The sequence below is a fragment of the Puma concolor genome, chromosome B1 (assembly GCF_028749965.1).
Source record: "Puma concolor isolate L17-30 chromosome B1, mPumCon1.1.hap2, whole genome shotgun sequence".
NCBI classification, from domain to species: domain Eukaryota; kingdom Metazoa; phylum Chordata; class Mammalia; order Carnivora; family Felidae; genus Puma; species Puma concolor.
The window spans coordinates 144,905,036-144,923,533 of record NC_141670.1 but is presented as its reverse complement, the minus strand read 5'-3'; the positions used below and the strand labels follow the sequence as shown (position 1 = coordinate 144,923,533).

Here is an 18,498-nt window from a genome sequence, read left to right as displayed (position 1 = left end):
GAAATGGGAGAAACAACACAGCAAGAAGGGAGAAGTGATGGGGGGGGGTGGGTTATGGTTATTAAGAAATCAATACAGGGGCGTCTGGGTGGCTCAGTTGCTTGAATGTCTGACACTTGATTTCATTAGGCTCAGGTCATGATCTCACGGTTCATGAGATGGAGCCCTGTGTTGGAGTCTATGCTGACAGCGTGGAGCCCGCTTGGGATTCTCTCTCTCCCTCTCTCTCTGCCTCTCTCTCTCTCTCTCTCTCTCTCACAAACTAAATAAATAAACTAAAAATAAAAAAATCAGTACAGCCCAACATTTTTATTTTCCCCCAAAACAACACACCCCACCGCTTGATTCCGATCACAACTTGTTCTGTAATTTTTAAATGGTTATGACACTTGTTTAATATGGAAATGTTGGCACATTCATCATTTTGTAAGAGAGCATGGAGCATGTATCACTTCTTTCCCACATAGTAGATGGTGGAAAAATAATGCTGGGTTTAAGTGCTAGCTTTATGAGTACTGACACGTAGCCCTAGAAAACTCCATCCATTGCAGAGTGACTCAACTGAGGTCTGATCCAGCTTCTAGAGAAGACGAAATCTGTCTTTATGCCCTGTTCTTGCCAGCACCCTAATGAATCTCCTTGTTTCAGGACCCAGTGCTCTCTGCACATCCACCCCGTCTGGCTCAAATTTTTCCTCACCTAGGAATCGTTCCTCCACACCTCTTTCCTGGTTCCTCATTCGAACTTACCTTTCCCTTTCTCCCTTTCTCAGAACCTTGCTGGAGGTGAGCCAAGCCCTAAAGACATGGCTAAGAACAGCTGAAGTCTTTTGAGAACAATATAATCTTACCCTAATACCAAATAGCAGTAATAAAACTATTATTCATATTTTTTAAAGTGATTTTGCAGGTAATCAATATGGTGTTATCCCTGTGACACATTGGCTGGAGCCATGGATAGATAGGTGGGTCTTCTCATTAGAAGCCTTCAAGTCATGGGCACAAGGTGACCTCAACCTCAAAAGGCTGACCTTGGCCATGTCAGCCTGTGTGGCTGACACAGCTCTGAGGAGTGGCCAGAAACTGTGCCCTGGAGCTGAGGGTTAGAGGATACATCATATATCCTCACGGAATAGCTGAAATGCTTGCTCATTTCACAATTTTGGAAATCACTTACAGGTGTATTACAACAATTCAAATGTGAATGTCCATGTTTGGATGGACATTCATCTAAATGAATGTTTCTTTTCACAGTGAAAAGAAAGCCATTGGTATGTCTCAGGTTGAATTTGCCCATTTGTAGATTGTCTACAGGGGGAGTTTTATGCTCAGCTAGTTCTCTGCTACTCCACTGTTTCTGAAATAATAACACAAGCTTGAAACCCAGGATTCACAAATTGGGATTTAACTCTTTGGCAGTTGCCCTCAAGTGGTGCAATAATGAGACCGTGTAACGATTGAGATTTGTGGACTGAAGTAAGCAGTGGGGCAAGGGGATGTTCTAAAAGCCACGTGCATGCACATCGTAGTAGGTCACATGCAGGGCTGACACATTTAGCGAATCAAAATGCAGGATGCCCAGTTATATTTGAATTTCAGATAACAATTTTTTAGTAAAAGTATGTCCCTGATTTTACCTAACAACCCTAGTCAAATGATAACTTAGACATACAGGAAGAAAAAAAAAAACACAAACACAGTTCTTGGGGCACCTGGGTGGCTCAGTTGGTTAAGTCTCCTACTTCAGCTCAGGTCATGATCTTACGGCTGGTGGGTTCAAGCCCCGCCTCAGGCTCTGTGCTGACAGCTCAGAGCCCGGAGCCTGCTTTCAGATTCTGTGTCTCGCCCTCTCTCTCTGCCCCTTCCCTGCTGATTCTCTCTCTCTCTCTTTCTCTCAAAAGTGAATAAACATTAAAAAATTTTTTTTTAAACTGTGATTCTTTACTCTGTCAGAACTTAATCTGGTCTTCCTCACAAACTCATACCTGCTGGTTAGCAAGGAAACAAAAAATATAAAGTTTCATCCCAGCCAAATTAGAAGCTAGGCTGGTCTAATGGTTGGAATAGTCCCTTGAGGTAATGCTCAGTCTCTTAACATACATTGCCCTCTTTCTCAGATGTCATCTTTTGTTTCAACTGCCTGGCTGCTTTGCCAAAACAGTGTCTGAGGGCTTGGGGCAGTAACGAGTGTAGGTCTTTGAGCACGCTGTCCCCTGGTGTCTTGGCTGTGACCATGGTCTCCCGGTCACTGTGTTCAGAGCTGGCGTGAGCCCTGCCCCTGGGGATTGCTAGCAACTCCCACTGGCAGACTCAGTCTGCTGTGTTCCCATCTGCTTCAGACACAGCGTCTGCCAAGTTCCCCATCTCAGCAACGCCCAGCCCAGGGGTCTGGCCCAGGATCATCTCACACCTTCATAGCCGCTCATTCCAAGTCTACCGGCTGGCATCTCACGTCTGCCTAAATTGAGGTGGGCCAGGCACTCCTCACGGTGACCTTTCCCTAGAGCCTCAGAGGGAGTGATGGAGCCAAGAGTCCCCAGCTTCCTAAATATCCCCCTCACTCACCTCCTGTGCTTGCCATCTTCTCCCTGAGGCCAGACAGGCGAAAGCAGATGTGGTCCCCACAGCTTTGTTCTGACTTGCCACGTTCTACGCTTCATTCCCACAATACCCTGGGATTGCAAGGACTGGACTTTCTCACTATTCTTACTCTGCTCTGTGCCTCCTATCTTAGGTGGGAGGCGTAGCCTTCTTGCACTGTGGCAAATATTTGGTGTTGGAATCCTTCAGGTTTACCTACCCCCCCCCCCCCCCAATAGGATACAGCAGTTCTCAAAAGCATGGTTCACTGACCAGGAACTCTTGTGAAATTCGAGGTCTTTGGCCCCACTCTAGATACCACTATACTATGCCCGATATTCTAGGGTTTGGGCTTAGCAGCCAGTGGTTTACCAAGCTTCCCAGGTGATTCTGATGCACCGTGAAGAACCACAGCTTTCAGCATTTCAACAAATTTTATCACCCCCTTCGCTTATGGTATCCAAGCCTAAAGTCTTATTAAACACACAAGTACTCCTCCTCCATCTAGTTGATTTATTAACTTGCTAGATAAACTGGAAACACTTTACAGTTAAAAACAAGGAGTTTGCAGTCTTAAAGACGATGAAATTCCATGCTGCAGCGTGGACGACCCTTGAGGACGTTCTTGCTAAATGAAACGAGCAGGCACAAAAAGACAAATACTGTCTGCTCCACTTATGGGAACAGTAGTCCACGTTCATAGATATGGAAAGTAGAATGGTGGTTGCCAGGGCCTGGAGGGTGGGGGAGAGGGGCCTGGGGAGTTATTGTTTTATGGTTACAGAGCTTCAGTTCTATAAGATGAAAGGAATCCTGAACAGGATGGTGGGCTGTACTTTGTACCACTGAACCACATCCTCAAAGACGGTTAAGATGGTAAATTTCATGTTATGTGAATTTCACCACAATTAAAATATTTTACTTAAAAATAAAATTAAAAAAAATAATACCACGACTAAAGCAAAAATTAAAGTCGTGGGTTAAAAATGGCTTAACAGGTATTGATTTGAGGAAAGGTCGCGAGGCTAACTCAGCAGGTTGCCCGTGGAACATAATCCTAGATCTGAGAGTTCAGATGTAAATTTTGGAACAGATGCTCTGGGGAAATCTGGGTGTTTTACCAGACCTTACTTGAGTTTCTGAGCTACCTGAAATGTAGGAAGAAGCGAGTCAAACAGGATAGTTGCTCTCAGTGTGGCTACTGAGATGAAAAGTAACATATACTTGAAATTTTTGCATATCTGAGGCTAAAATGCATTGGGCGTAAATGAATCCCTAGTGGCCTATATCCGTGTAGCTAAAAAGTATTGGCAAGCCTTTAACTTCTTCCCATTTGCCGAAAGGATGAGCCACTGGGAAGGGCCTGGCAGTTCTGTCCACTGGTTTGAATAGAAGGCCTCGTAAGTCCTCTTACTGTTCTACTCTTCCAATCACTTGGTTTCAGGTGAATAAGCCTGCCTTCTCTACAGGCAGCCATGAACGGTTGGTATTGGCAGATGACGGGGCTTTAGATGCCCGCCCACCTCCCAAAAACATATATGTGAGTTGCGCACCCAGTAAAATAATATTCTTTGCTATAAACAATTCATGTTTTCTCAATCTTGTTAAAAAACTAATGAGAACCGCTCCTAAGTGAAAACAATGAGTCTGCTACGCAGAACACAGCTTCAAAACAAGTTCTCTGCAATTCCTTTGCAGTCCACTCATCACCAGGAAGCCCCTCTTATAGGAAGTTCTAATCCCATTTCCATGCTGCACAAATTTCCCAAGAGAAAAATCTTTAAACATCCAAATCTGCCTCCTGTCTCAGGACTACATTTGTACAAGACACTGTTCTCATGAGTCCCAGGAAATTAGGTAAATAAAGCTAGGTAGGACATATGCTAATAAAAGGTAGCTGATACACACACACACACACACACACACACACACACACACACACACAATGTGTAATACACACACATTATAGGGGCGCCTGGGTGGCGCAGTCGGTTAAGCGTCCAACTTCAGCCAGGTCACGATCTCGCGGTCCGTGAGTTCGAGCCCGGCGTCAGGCTCTGGGCTGATGGCTTGGAGCCTGGAGCCTGTTTCCGATTCTGTGTCTCCCTCTCTCTCTGCCCCTCCCCCATTCATGCTCTGTCTCTCTCTGTCCCAAAAATAAATTAAAAAATAAATAAATAAATAAATAAAAATAAAAATAAAAGTATCTGTGGGGTTCCTGGCTGACTCGGTCCGTAAAGCATGTGGGACCTACATGATAAACATTGGCTTTCAATACCTCTACAACCATTACCAATCTTTATAATGTGAAGCATGAATTCCTAGTCAGATTCGAAACTGAATAAGGTTCATTATGCTCCTGGTTAAGAATTGGAGTGTATCACACTCTCAGGGAAGCGTTAAGAAAACACACCATTTACTAATTTTAAGGGAGGCTCTGTAGTCCGGTGGATAAATACCTGGGCTTTGTAACAGCCCTGCCTTTGTACTGGCCATGGATCTAGCTCAGAACCTACTGCAAGTCTGGTTTTCTTTAGCTGTACAGTAGGTATAGATTTTTTCTCAATTGTATCTCAGAGGATTTTTGTAATTCTTAAATGAGATACTCTGTACAGAGTGACAAGTGCATACTTGGCATATGGTATTCACATAGAAAATGCTAGGTACTGGAAAGAATAGATGTGTGAGACTTTTTTTTTCTAAATTTTTTTTCTAATTTTTTTTAATGTTTATTTATTTTTGAGACAGAGAGAGACAGCATGAACAGGGGAGGGGTAGAGAGAGAGGGAGACACAGAATCTGAAGCAGGCTCCAGGCTCCGAGCTGTCAGCACAGAGCCTGATGCAGGGCTCGAACTCACAAACCATGAGATCATGACTTGAGCCAAAGTCGGATGCTTAGCTGACTGAGCCACCCAGGCGCCTCTAGATGTGTGGAACTTTAAGAAGCCCTTGGCTAAGTTAGTGGACTCCTTGATTTGGGTTTACCATGATTCTTTTTGGTTGTACCTTCATTTGTTTAAATCCAATTTTATTTTGTTCAGACCTGAAGCAACTAAATCTGTTATCAATTTCTTGTGATTAAGATTTGAACAAGGCAATAACAGGCAAAACAAATTAATAATGGAAGTCAAAAGTAGAGGGCTGGAAAAGTCTAGAAGGAACCTTATGCAGAAGCTGGAAATATTCACTATCATTTTTACCATTTGTGTAAGATTAGTGCATGTTACACAACCTATGTTATGTCTATGCTACACATCTTAATACAAATTTTAAAAATGATTTGAATGAGGGGTCCATAAGGGTCAGAAGGTCTACATATTCCAAATCTACTATGAAAGCAAATTTATTTTTAAAATGCTACTCAGTGAATTTAATTAAGTTCTTCGGCAGAATTTGAAAACTACATGTTGTGGAAATATTTGGCCTGCAAACATTTGTTTCATCTGTGTTCAAAATCTGAATGTTTTACGTAAGAATCTGGCTTTCTGTCTTCTGGCAAAACATCTGATCTGGAAGCAGCGGCTTGGAACTCCGTGTACCCATTTCGGGTGAGGTGGGGCCCCACAGCTTCCTATGACCTTACACCCGCCATTTTGCCCATTTACTCTGCCTGGCCCAGTAGGCATTTGAGTTTGCCAGCCTGGTACCCAAACCCAGGTTGGCTAGCTATCTTTTTCCATCTCCAGCCCCTTGTCCAGACTGAGTCTTTTCCAGGAGAGGGATGGTTGACACTTTCTAATACTAAACAAAGGCAGGGAATTATGGCGTCTTGCTCTTTCTGACCTCTCCAGTGCCCACTCTGGTGAGCCCTCATGAAATGTTTGCCAAGTGAGTGAAAACCCCTACATAAGGTGCTGACTGCCTGCTCCTGTGTGTCTCCTGTCACGTTTCGTTTCAAGGCATGTGGGTTCACTAGCCTCACTGTGATCCAAACTGCCTCTTTGTACTATGGCACAAGATGGAGGATAGGGAAAGAGAAAGGGAAAATGTTCTCCACACTGTCTGTTTAAATTATGATTTGAAGCCGGTTTTATTATACCAAATTATCATCAGGCTAATTGCTTGACAGCCTCTCTCGTTACTGCTGGCTGGCGCCATTGAGCTGATCTTCTCTGCTGATATCTGGCTGGGGGTGGTATGGCATATTCTCCCTAAGGAGAAATCTGCTGGCTGGAAAAACGTCCCAAATTCCTAAACATTGTACACACCACGTTTCTAAGTCATAACGAGTCTAACATATACAGTAGTGTGTAAGTGCATATATTCTCAAGTCGGGCTGCCTGGGTTCAAATCCTGTTACCACCACTTGCTACTGTTGTGATCTTGGACAAGTCAAAAAAAATTTTTGTTTTAACTTTAATTTATTTTTGAGACAGAGAGCAACAGAGCATAAGCAGGGGAGGGGCAGAAAGAGAGGGAGGCACAGAATCCGAAGCAGGCTCCAGGCTCTGAGCGGTCAGCACAGAGCCCGACACGGGGCTCAAGCTCACGAACCCGGAGATCATGACCTGAGCGGAGGTCAGAGGCTCAACCAACTGAGCCACCCAGGTGCCCCACCTTGAGCAAGTTTTTACTCTCTGTGCCTGAGACGCTTTAGCTCTAATGTAGGTATTATAATAATAGTACTTTCCAAGTAGGGTTATTGGAAGTTAAAACAAAATATGTAAAGTACTTAGTATCCTTCCTGATACATAGTAAGCACCCTGCTGATAAACTAAGTACATATGTAAGTATGTAAATGGAACTGATATTTGCTGTTACCTTTACACCTCATTCATTTTTTACGTTAGCTGTGTAATTTTCCCTGAACTTGAAACGACTCATCAATAATGCTGTCATTTGTGTTCTACAATGCTGTTTCTTCTGAATTCTTTTCATCCCAACGGTAAAATGTGAACCCAAATGTAATTCCTCTGCCTGTTATTCTTAGCACTAAATGTTCACTTGGGGTTCCCTATCTGGGGTGTTGGGACTTTGAAGGTGTGACTGAGCTTAAGGCCGTGCCTTGCTACCTTCTGGCCACTAACATTCTTGTGAGTAAATACCTAGGTTTCCCCAAAGAACCAGGGAATGGGGAAGAGAGAAAAATGAACAGGACTGACATGTTCCTTTGGCGTGTTAGACCCTAAGGTCAAAGGGAGCACAAGAGATTCAGAATTTAAATTGAAAAGTGTGACTCGCATGATTAAGACCAGCAGTGAAAAAATGTCATGCCTTCTGATTTCTGGTTTATGTCTGTCCTACAATTACTATACCGGGAAGATATTGTGTATTAATACTTTGGACTTAACTGACATCTTTTATGACTCTCAGAGGCCTACAGGCATGATCTCATCAACCTTGATGTTGGTGTGCGGTCAGACTGGGATAAAAAATGTTGAAGTACAAAGTGAGCATGGCTCAGCTGGGGGCGTGTCCGCTTTCCTTAAAGTGTCCTCAAGGAGCTGACTCCTTTAGACACACGTGGAGTTCTCCAGCAAAGATAATTTCCCATGAAATTAAACAAAAATGGGCTAGAAAAGAGAAACTGAGCTTATTAAGTTTCTTTTTAGGCTCCCTGCCCAGTTTTCTTTTAGCCTGCAACTTCTATGTGGGAACTTGCAGAGCTGAGCTTAACTAATTCTGAACTCCACAAAAGTTTACTTTTTTCGCCTCACGCATCATCATCACCTTGGTCATCATAATTATCCTTGCCAGTGTGACCTACTCTTCCTTCTAATGAAACAGTGTGAGTTCCTTTTTTTTTTTTTAAGAAGTTTTTTTCAATGTTTATTTATTTTTGAGAGAGAGAGAGAGACAGAGCACGAGCAGGGGAGGGGCAGCGAGAGAGGGAGACACAGAATCTGAAGCAGTCTCCAGCCTCTGAGCTGTCACACAGAGCCCACTGTGGGGCTCGAACCCACAACCTGTGAGATCGTGACCTGAGCCAAAGTCGGACGCTTAACCAACTGAGCCATCCAGGCACCCTGAAAGAGTGTGACTTCTAAAAGTGAGATGTGCAGGGTACTAATTCTACCTGAATTATTTATGTGACTTTATAAAGTTTAATTTATTTATTGAATATACACTATATGTCAGTCATTGCTCTAGATGCTTGGGAGTCAGCCACGATTAAAGCAAATGTCTCTCCCCTTGCAAAGCTGACATTCTTGTGAGCAGAGGAAATGAACAATACATACGATATGTATATAAGTTATACAGTATGTTAGAAGGTGGTGAGTGCTCTGTGAAAAGAAAGCGGGCCAGAGGCCAAGAGATTGTTTCTATCGCCTCCATTCATAAAATTCTTTCAATTCCTCCTGGGAGTATTGAGGACAAGCTTTTAATTTTTAAAAACATACTCTGTGTAGCACAACATAGAGAGAAGTTGAATCACTGGGTTGTACACCTGAAACTAAGGTAACATTGTGTGTCAGCTGTGCTCAAATTAAAAGATTAAAAATAAAATAATATAAAAATGAAAGCATACTCTGTAAAAAGTACTTTGAGCTCTGGAGCATATCATAAAAATATAAGGCCTGGCAGCTAAGTGCCAGGCAATCAAATACCTTACACATGGATGAGTCTAACTTACACTTCTGGAGAACAGTGTAACTATGATTCATAGCCAAAAAGAAATTGAAAATAAGTAAGGAAACCACATTTTCTACTTTATGTTGTGAGGCTTTTTCTCCACAGATCCCCATTTCTAACCGCAAATCGCACCCCACAGGGACATGTGCAAATCATTAAGGAAAAATACCAGTGGAAATCTGGCATTCTGAGATCAAGGCTCTCTATCTTGATTTATCAAGAGTAACATAAAACTCTCCTGCCTGTGGGCTTGTTTTTAAAAAGGTAAACAGAAGAAAATAGGGTGTCCCTGAGTAGATGTACTAGCTTTTAGAGAAAAGGAAAAATAAAAATCCCGTATTCCTTTAAAATCTCATCTAGTATTCTTTTATTCTCTCTTTACCGCAGACATTAGTGCTGGAAGGACACTTAGTGATGTCCTTAGGATTAGAGTGAGGACTGGAGCCCAGAGACGATAAGTGGCTTGTTCAAGGTCACTTAGCAGGTCAGTGGCAGAACCAGAAGGGAGAGCCCAACCTCCGCCTTCTGGGTTCCATAGCATTGCTTCTAGATTAGACCATCAATGTGTCTTCAAACACGGATTGCATAACCCTGTACTGCTGATTGCCAAAGAAGCGAGGTAGGAAATGAATGAGAAGTCTAAGGTGTTTGTGAAAGGGTTTCAGATTCTCAACAGAAATCTGAAGTAGAGTAAGCAGGAAATAGAAGACGGGGCTGAGAGCAGATTTTACCAGGGGCGTCTGTGAGGGGCCGGCCTGGCGTGGGTGCTCTCTCTTCTAAATGAGGGGGAGCTGGTGTACGCTTTTGTGTGAAGAACTTCCTACACGCCGAAGTAATGTGTGCTGACTAGGACAGGTGTCACTTCCAGACCGAAGGACCCCAGACTCCACTGTCTTTCTGCCCATGAGTGGCCACTGGACCATGGCAAAGGGTGATGGGGACACACCGTGTGCTGTCTCCCTTCTGGTCCTGGTGCAGGTGGGAGAGTGATCATCCCGCCCATACCACTACTATTAGGTAACATTTGAGCTCTTCCCGAGGGCCAGACAACGTGCTAAGTGCTTTACTTACATTAATTATTGTGTTTGGTCCTCATGTCAGATGGATTCTATTATCAGTCCTATTTCCAAGGAGAGGACACAGAGGCTTAGAGAAGTTTAGTAACTGGTCCAGGGTCACGAAGCTAAGTGAATACCAAAATCAGAATTCAGATTCTCCTTTGCGGAGGTTGGTGGTTCAAAGCGTGGGCTCTGAAAAGTCACGTTGCCACAGTGTGAATCCCAGCTTGGCTGCTTGTGAGCTGGACATTTTCAACATATTCCTCAACCTCCCCAAGCCCCCCGTTTCTTCATCTGTGAAGCTGTAACAATAATTATAGTATTTATGGAATTGTGGTGATGATTAGAGAATGCAACATAGTAACTATCGACTAGTTGTGTAGTACTTAGCTGTAGTTCAACTACAGGTTGACTCACATGAAATTGCTATTGCGGTAGACCAAAAGTGGTCAAATATCAACAGTTTAATGTGGTTCAGTCTAGTACTACATAGGTTTCCATTCTTTGTAAATAGAACAGCAATTCTCTTATTCATCTCATAATTTGTGAAAAGGCAGGTGATTCAGTGCTTCAGTAATATTTTTTTCTTTTACTTGCCTGCTTGTTTTAGCTTCTGTAAAGAACCGCATGAAGAAATCTTCTCTTCTAATGTAACAAAGCAGCCATGAAGACCTTACACAATGTCCACAGTCCCCCGGAGCCACTAATCTGTTGAGGATGTTGCCACAGCGAAGTTAGAGGAGAGTGGGTTTGAAGTGAGCTGGGGTTGGGCAGAGCAGGACTAGAAGGAAAACGCTGGTGAAATGAAGAGGGAGGAGACATCTGGCTCGTTTAAACCATTGTTGAGTGTTCTGCCATTTGAGGGAATGGCATTCCCATATTAGATGGGTGATTGTGATAGACAGATGTCAAGAGTAGCCAGTTGTCATTCTGTGCTGCGGAGGCAAGCTCCTGGTCAGCGGCAGGAGGTTATTAAATTTGACACATTCAAAATGAATTTTGTGGCCCGGCTGCCCTTGACCTCTGGCTTTGTGGGGGTAGCCTAGGACGGAAGGACGTGCAATTCAGTTGTGGTGTTTGGGGAGGTTATAGAGTAGGGGAGGAAAACAAAACCGGGATAAGGATTTTGCCTTCTTAAGAGGATAGCTGGTGACTTTGGGAAGAACCATGTGGTACATGAAGCATGTGGTACATGATCCAGTGGGATATCTGTCTTCTGCAAGATGATTTTCTGCCCCATCCTGACCACTGTTCCCATCTTGCACTTGCCTCAATCCTATTTCCTTAGAATTCACAGTATAGATACATAAATAGCTCTGGAATTCAAGAGCTATCTCTGAGAGACAGCCCTTCTTGTTAATACAGGAACTGTCTTTAAATAAAATTAGTCTCACCTTTGAAATGTAACAACACCTTCAGGGATTCTTTCGACTTTCTTGGTGTCTGGAATGGAGATTACTACTGTATTTAGACTGTAATGCTTTCTGTGATTTCAGACTTCTGTTGTTTGAGTGTGTGTGTGTGTGTGTGTGTGTGTGCACGCACGTGTGCACGCGCGAGCAGGTCTCTGGGGGCATGCTCCCTTTCCCTCTTCTTTTTTTCCACACCTAAAAAATAATGTAAAAGTCTTCTTACGAGTTTGTAGCAAGGTTTACAGATTAGCTGTGGATCCTATAATTTGTTTTTTCCCACCACAGCAGCTGTAAACTGATGAAAATGCATTTACATACCCGCGCACTCAGACACACTTGAAGACTGGCTTTTTCCGTGTGCGCTATTCCTTTTCTCTCTCTTTGTGTCTATGGTTACTGTTAAGCTGACCCGTACAGTCTGGGGCAAATACCAAAACTTGAATCAAGCACTACTTCTCCATACAGCTGCAAAGGATTGTGGCCTCAGAGGCTCAGATGATAGATTCAAGCAAAATTCCTTTAGCTGGTTGTAGTTTAGGAAACCTGTTAGGACTCCATCCACAAAGGTGAACTCCATGGCACTTCACTTGTGCTGAATTTTAAAACGCAGTGCTGTAATGTCATTGTTTTGCTTTATAAGCACTGTGTTTATACGTTTTTCTGTCGGAGGTGATTTTTACAATATTGAATTTTATTGCTGGACACAAGAGCCGTGGAAAGGTTTTTCTTCGTATTTGATTCTCCCTTGCCTTCTCCTAGTTTCTATGAGAAACTGTTGCTTGCACAAAGCATAACTAATTAAAAATTGAACTTATGCAGCTGCAGAGAAACCCTAGTGGAGAATCGCAAGGGGAGGGAGGGAGCAGACAGGGGCACTCAGTGGTTAAAGCTACCAAAGCCATTCATTCTTCCTTACCTTCACTTTGTACTCAGGGTGCGTGGTGTTTATAGGTCAAAGGACCTGGAGAGACACTCTTTGGGGAAGGGCAGGAGATGGCTTGCCAGTTACCACAAGCTCTCCTTACAACAGTCTGACAAACAGCTTCTCCAGCGTGCAGGGCGGGAGTGCACGCGGGACCTGGCCGCCACCGCCGCCGTAGAAACCGGTTCTCAGGTTCTGGCCGCGCATACTTCCCCTTACGACAGGGGGCCTGCTGCTGTCAGGCAGGCTGGCTGGCGATTGGTTGGGAGGAGGGTAGTAATCTGAACTGCCTTTTGTACTTGCCTAATCAGGGCAGCCGTTTGATTGCAGGTTCCGAGCAGAGGTGCCTCGGTGGTGTCAAACACCTGTGTCTTAGCTCTGGCCTTCCTGGGGCTGGTGCCCGTGGCTTCTTTCCGTGCCAGAATCGTGCCTCTAGGTCACCTTCCCCCCAAGCCACCGAGCCCCCTCGGCAGGCCAGCATGGCACAGTGTCATGCTGGACAGAGGTGTTCAACAGATAACTGAGGACAACGGACCTGCCGGCCTAGACGTCCTTAAGGTAAGTCCATTTTATTTTTTTTTTTTTTTTTTTTTTTTTTTTTTTTTTAAATTTTTTTTTTTTTTCAACGTTTATTTATTTTTGGGACAGAGAGAGACAGAGCATGAACGGGGGAGGGGCAGAGAGAGAGGGAGACACAGAATCGGAAACAGGCTCCAGGCCCTGAGCCATCAGCCCAGAGCCTGACGCGGGGCTCGAACTCACGGACCGCGAGATCGTGACCTGGCTGAAGTCGGACGCTTAACCGACTGCGCCACCCAGGCGCCCCGTGGTAAGTCCACTTTAAACCAGATATTTCTCGACATTATTTCTACATTGATCTTGACAGAAATGCCAGTATTGGGAAGGTAAATGAAAGAGAGGCAGGGTCGTTGTTTAGTTTAGACCTTTATGATGAAATCACTATGTTATTCGGCTGTCAGAAGCGTTGGCAAAGTGATCCCAAGGCATAAATAAAGATCTAAATGGGGAGGGGGGTACTCGACAAGTTGTTGTGACCCTTGCAGGCAGTTGACACCTCACTGTGCACTCCTTCCTATTTGATGAGACGCCCAAGTGATGACAGAATAAAGTAACTTTTAATCAAGGCCAGCAAATACACATGCCAGCTCATGCAATAAGATAAAGTCAGTTTGACTATCTTGGCTCCTTTCAATGATGCAACCCCAGAATTTATAATCTGATTCTAATTACCACTTATTTTTAAAGCTGTCTTTAACTTTTCCTTTTGCGATAACGAAAGCAGTTTTTCTTTCTAAGGTTTGTTCAACATGGTAGAATTAGTGAATTTCACTTCCCTGAGGGGTTTGATTGTATTGCTTGGCTCGCTTCGCCCATCCTGATATTTGAGGAAAAGGCAGTTTCTAAATTCAAGCACCTAAATTCGAGCAACAGTGACATGCTTAGGAATATTAAGGTCTGTCCTGATTTCATTTGCCTTATAAGTTGATTGACAGATACTTCAGGGACCGTCCTGTCTCCCCTCTTGGGCAGCTATCAGCATCCATGTAATAATGCTTGGGTTTACTAATTCAAGGTTGGCAAAAAGGCTAGTGGCTTGGGACTAGTGTTTACCCCCTGGCCTGTTTTGTTGTGATAGGGAGGAAGTGATTTTCCCTTTGATTTTGATATTTTTAATGAGAAATTTCTACAAGTGGGTGAAGGTCCACTTATAAATCCAAAGAGGTTCTGAGACTACTTTTCCCACTGTATTAACTCCAAAGATATAAACACCATCCATGAAACAAAGCTTTCTTAATTCACCAGCTCGGAATGATTTGTTCAAGTAGTAAACAATAATGGAGAGTACAGATAGAGGTGGTAGAAAAGCAGACAAGCATTCAGAAACTGTTCCCTCGCAAGCTATGTCAATTATCCTGAAATAGATCTTTTTCTTACCATGTTTGTAGCCAGTTGGAAATTTCCATCTTTCTCATCTGTTAGCTACCTTGTTTTTCTAAAAACACTTTCCTCTAATACATTCAGCACAGTAGTAATACTGAATATAAGTACTAAAAATGACTGCTTTGGTGAATGAAAGCATCAAGAATAACATTACCCATGGGGTGGGGTGTGGTCACCCCATTTTAAATATTATGTGTGTCAAATAGCACAGGTGATTGATGGTAAGTGAAAAATTAGATTGGTTGGTAGGTAGAGGTAGATGCCAAGTAAATTTATAAATGTCGAGGGAGTTAAAGGAGAAATGGATGTTGGAAAGCTAAATAAATATTGTGTATTCAGCATCAATTTAAATTTCAAAAATCTACCTTCCCTTAGGAATTACAACCTAGAGTGTGTATAAACCAAAGATGATTTCCTGGGGCAAGGACAAGTCATTTTTGTATGGAGGAGGACAAATATTATCTTAGCTCTAATCATGATCTTTAAAAAAATCCCCACAAAACACTATTCATAAAAACCCCCGTGATTTAAAAAGGTACAGACAGGCAGACGGAGTTAGTCGAAAAACTTCTTTATTTCTGGTTAAAAATGAAGTCATGGAAACCCCACATTTCACATTCACATAGAAAGCCATTGTACATATCTGCACAGTATTCGGGGACCCCCAAATATGTAATTTAACACAGTTGTTAAGACACACACGCATACATTTCATCCCAAGAACAATAGCGTTAGAGAGTTAGATTGGGACAGGGAATTAATACCTTAAATTCATTTTTTCTCCGGTGACAATTTTTAAAAGTATCCCTTCTACAACTGTGGAATGCCTGCCTGACTCCCTCCAGTGCAGCTTGGTGAAGGTCCCTTCTGGTGTTGTGGACAACACACAATGGGACATAATAGAGCACACTCAGCCTCCCCCTCCCAGACACACATTGTGTGTCCCATTGGCTCTGCTTGAAACATTCAGTTATGCAAATGAAAGCTGCCTACGTCAGCTGCCTCTCTCCCTCCCCCTCTTGTTCTCTCCCTCCCTCCCTCCCTCTGAATGGCCCTGATCTCAGCCTTTTGCCCCTGACTTTGCTAAGCTGGGCAGGCCTGTGAGCTCAGAAGCCAGAACAGCTTGGTGAAAGTTCCCTTTGCTCAATGTGCTGTGGCCACAGCGACAGACAAACAAGCTGGGTCCTTAGCTCCAGACACATGGAAAAAGAAGCAGCTTTTCATGTCTACTCCTCTATAGGTAGCTTCATTTTAATTTTGATGTCTGGTTAATAGGAAAAAAATGGCCTTCCTTGTTAGGCCAAACCTCTAAAAGGCATATTAAAAAAAAAAAACCCAAAAAACAAAAAACACCTTTCCAGCAATCCTAATGTTCACATTTGGGAGACAAAGGGGAGACCATTCCTTAGGACAAATGGATGGTTTTGGAAGGCAGGAGCTTAAGCAGTGTCAGGCCTCTTAGTTGGGCAGACAGGACTAAAAAATAAATGTCAAATGATGGAGACCGTGTGGTATTTGTAGCTTATCATCTGATATCATTGGGCAAAAAGCTTTTAAAAAACTTCTGTGAACTGAAACTTGGGACTGCTCTGATGTTCTGTCAAGTGATCCAGTGAGCACTGGCGTCAGATACTTTAAGTAGGACTTTTCTTGTACAGTCCAGACCCGGTTTTAAAGCGACAGCTCTGGGGATAGAATTTAAATGAGCCCCACCCTGAAAAGCTATGGCTGTTTAGAATCCTTGTTTTTTTCCAAGTACCAAAGCTCCTCAGTGACCAATAAAGCTACCAGGAGACTTTTTCCTCCAATAACTGTGGTCAGCATTCCAGACCAGACCTTCAGGGGGGTGGTCCCGGCACTCGGACCCCGAGGTCCGGTCTCCCAAGTCCCTGCCTTATCTTTTCCCTGGCAGCAGTGGAGGCTGGTCTTACTGACCTGATATTTATGCAGTGGTTTCTAGGTTGTTTATTAAACACGCCTCATTAATCCGTCCATCTGATGCATGTAGGTCAGTATCATCATGGCAGTTGGGAAGAGAGAGAAAGGTGATGAAAGGGAATGATTTGTCCAATAGCACCAAGAAACTAGCGAGGATGTAGAAACTCAAATCCTATGCGCTGCACCTTCCTTTTCTGTCTTTCTGTCAAAAGAGAAATCAGAAAGTCCTAAGCCTCTCGCTCAGCAGTTCTGTTTGGGCACTAAAAATGCTTCAGTCCAAAAATATGCTGCTGTCTTAACTGGATCACTCTGTGGCTGGGAGAGGGGGTCAGGGGCTTACAAACAAGGAAGTGAATGGGGCATGGGGGGTGGTGTGCGTGCATGTGCATGTGCACACGTGTGTACATGTATTTGTGCACATGTATGTGTGCCCACGTGCTCACCCAAACAGCTCACGACCCCAGGGATTTGTTGTTAATGTTTGTCCAAAGCTTAACAGAGAAGGACAGCAACCTCTCTGCTCTGGCCTTTTCCTAGAGAGGCCTGATCATTCGTTTACAACAGATTTCAGCCTGGGCCCCTTGACAAGGGAGGCCAGCCCAGGAGCTGCGGGTGAGCCAGTCTGAGGGCGCTGGCCCGCATCGCCTCCAAAGGTATTTCAGGAATGTTAATGGTATGCCTGAGTGGAGGGCTTCACAGCACAGAGCTCAGGGCTGAGAACCGCTCTGTGGCCATCTGTTGAGGCTCAGGAAGTCTCGTAGCAACAGCTTCTCAAGAATGGTGCCCCCCCCCTTTTTTTTAATTAAAATTAACTAACACAAAACCCAAAACTGCTCCATTGCTCACGAAGAATCAGGACAGGATTCGGATTCTTTCTACAGAATGATGAGCTTTTAAGGAAGAAAAGCCCCCACATCCTTAATTCCTGCTCTTTAAATGAGCAATTTGTACTTGGTTTTGAGGTCTTAATTTTTTTTTTTATTTTTTGCCTACGGTAGAATTCTTTTTGGAAAAAGGGTAGAGATGGAAACAAGTTTCCAAAGCCGTGGAGAAAAAATTGGCAAATATATGGTTCAGAAAAAAGTGGTTGGTGTTTTGAGATTTTTCTGGTGTTTGTTGCATTTAACGACCCTGTCGGCAGCTGCATTTTTCCCTCTGTAATAACGTGAGCTTTATAAGCCTGGCTGTTTAGTTAGTGAAATGAACTTCAGACAAAGATGCTAGTTTTCCTGTGACCATATGTGTGTTCCAACATGAGTCTCTTGAATCTGTGTTAACAGTAGCCCTTTAAAAAAGACAGAGGGGAAGTAGTGTCTGTCGTTTGTTATTTTTCAATTGATGAGGCATTAAATTAGCCATCTACAAAAACCAAGTTTGTTCCTCCGGATAGGAGAGTCTGGAAAATGACGAACACCTGAAGCCTAACCAGCAGCTGTTTCCACAGGGGCAGGTACACCAGATAGAGACAAGAGAATTATATCCCAAGTTCTGGCACTTATGGGGCTATTTTAGGAAGGTAAGCAACCTCTTAGAGCATGTTCCTCATCTGCCAATTGGATTTCTGCATTGTGTGGAAGGTTAAATGTAATCACATAAAAGGCACTCGGGAAAACAATCCTTGAATGTGAATGGCATTTATGAAGGAGGATTACAGGCCGTCACTCTTGCCGTTGTACAACCCTGCGAAAATATTTTCATGAGAACTTTATATCCTCTTCCGTTTTCAGTTTGACGTTTTAAAATGTCCTTCCAGTCTTACCAAGTAAAATGTCCCAGGGGAGTTGCAAGATAGTCCAACAGGCGTACGTATATGCCATTCTTGAATATAGAACATACGTAAAACACTTCTTTATATTCTTGATTGATGGTGTGTGTTTCGACTCATGAAGTATTATTCAGATCTGATGTACTGCCCCTGATGGTCAAAGGAAATGGATATGGACATCTGGACTGTGGGTTCCTAGGAAGTCTTTCTTTCTATAAAAAGCCAGACCACTTACCCTCTCTGTGCCTATTGCCCCACGTAAAAAATTTAACCAGTAAATATTTATG

General features: G+C 43.4%; 1 protein-coding gene across 5 annotated transcripts in view; it reads left to right on the top strand.

Annotated features, from left to right (window-relative positions):
• SHROOM3 (shroom family member 3) overlaps positions 1-18,498 on the top strand; it is a 327,995-nt gene that overhangs the window by 131,217 nt on the left and 178,280 nt on the right. Inside the window, exons 1-2 of one of the 5 annotated variants that reach the window (XM_086704811.1) lie at positions 12,571-13,104; positions 17,837-17,962. The exons of 3 other annotated variants lie outside the window; for them this stretch is intronic. The gene's annotated coding sequence lies outside the window, so the exon portion shown is untranslated. Of the gene's footprint in view, positions 1-12,570; positions 13,105-17,836; positions 17,963-18,498 lie in introns of those variants that run through there. One more of the 5 variants, XM_086704809.1, reaches the window with a different exon arrangement.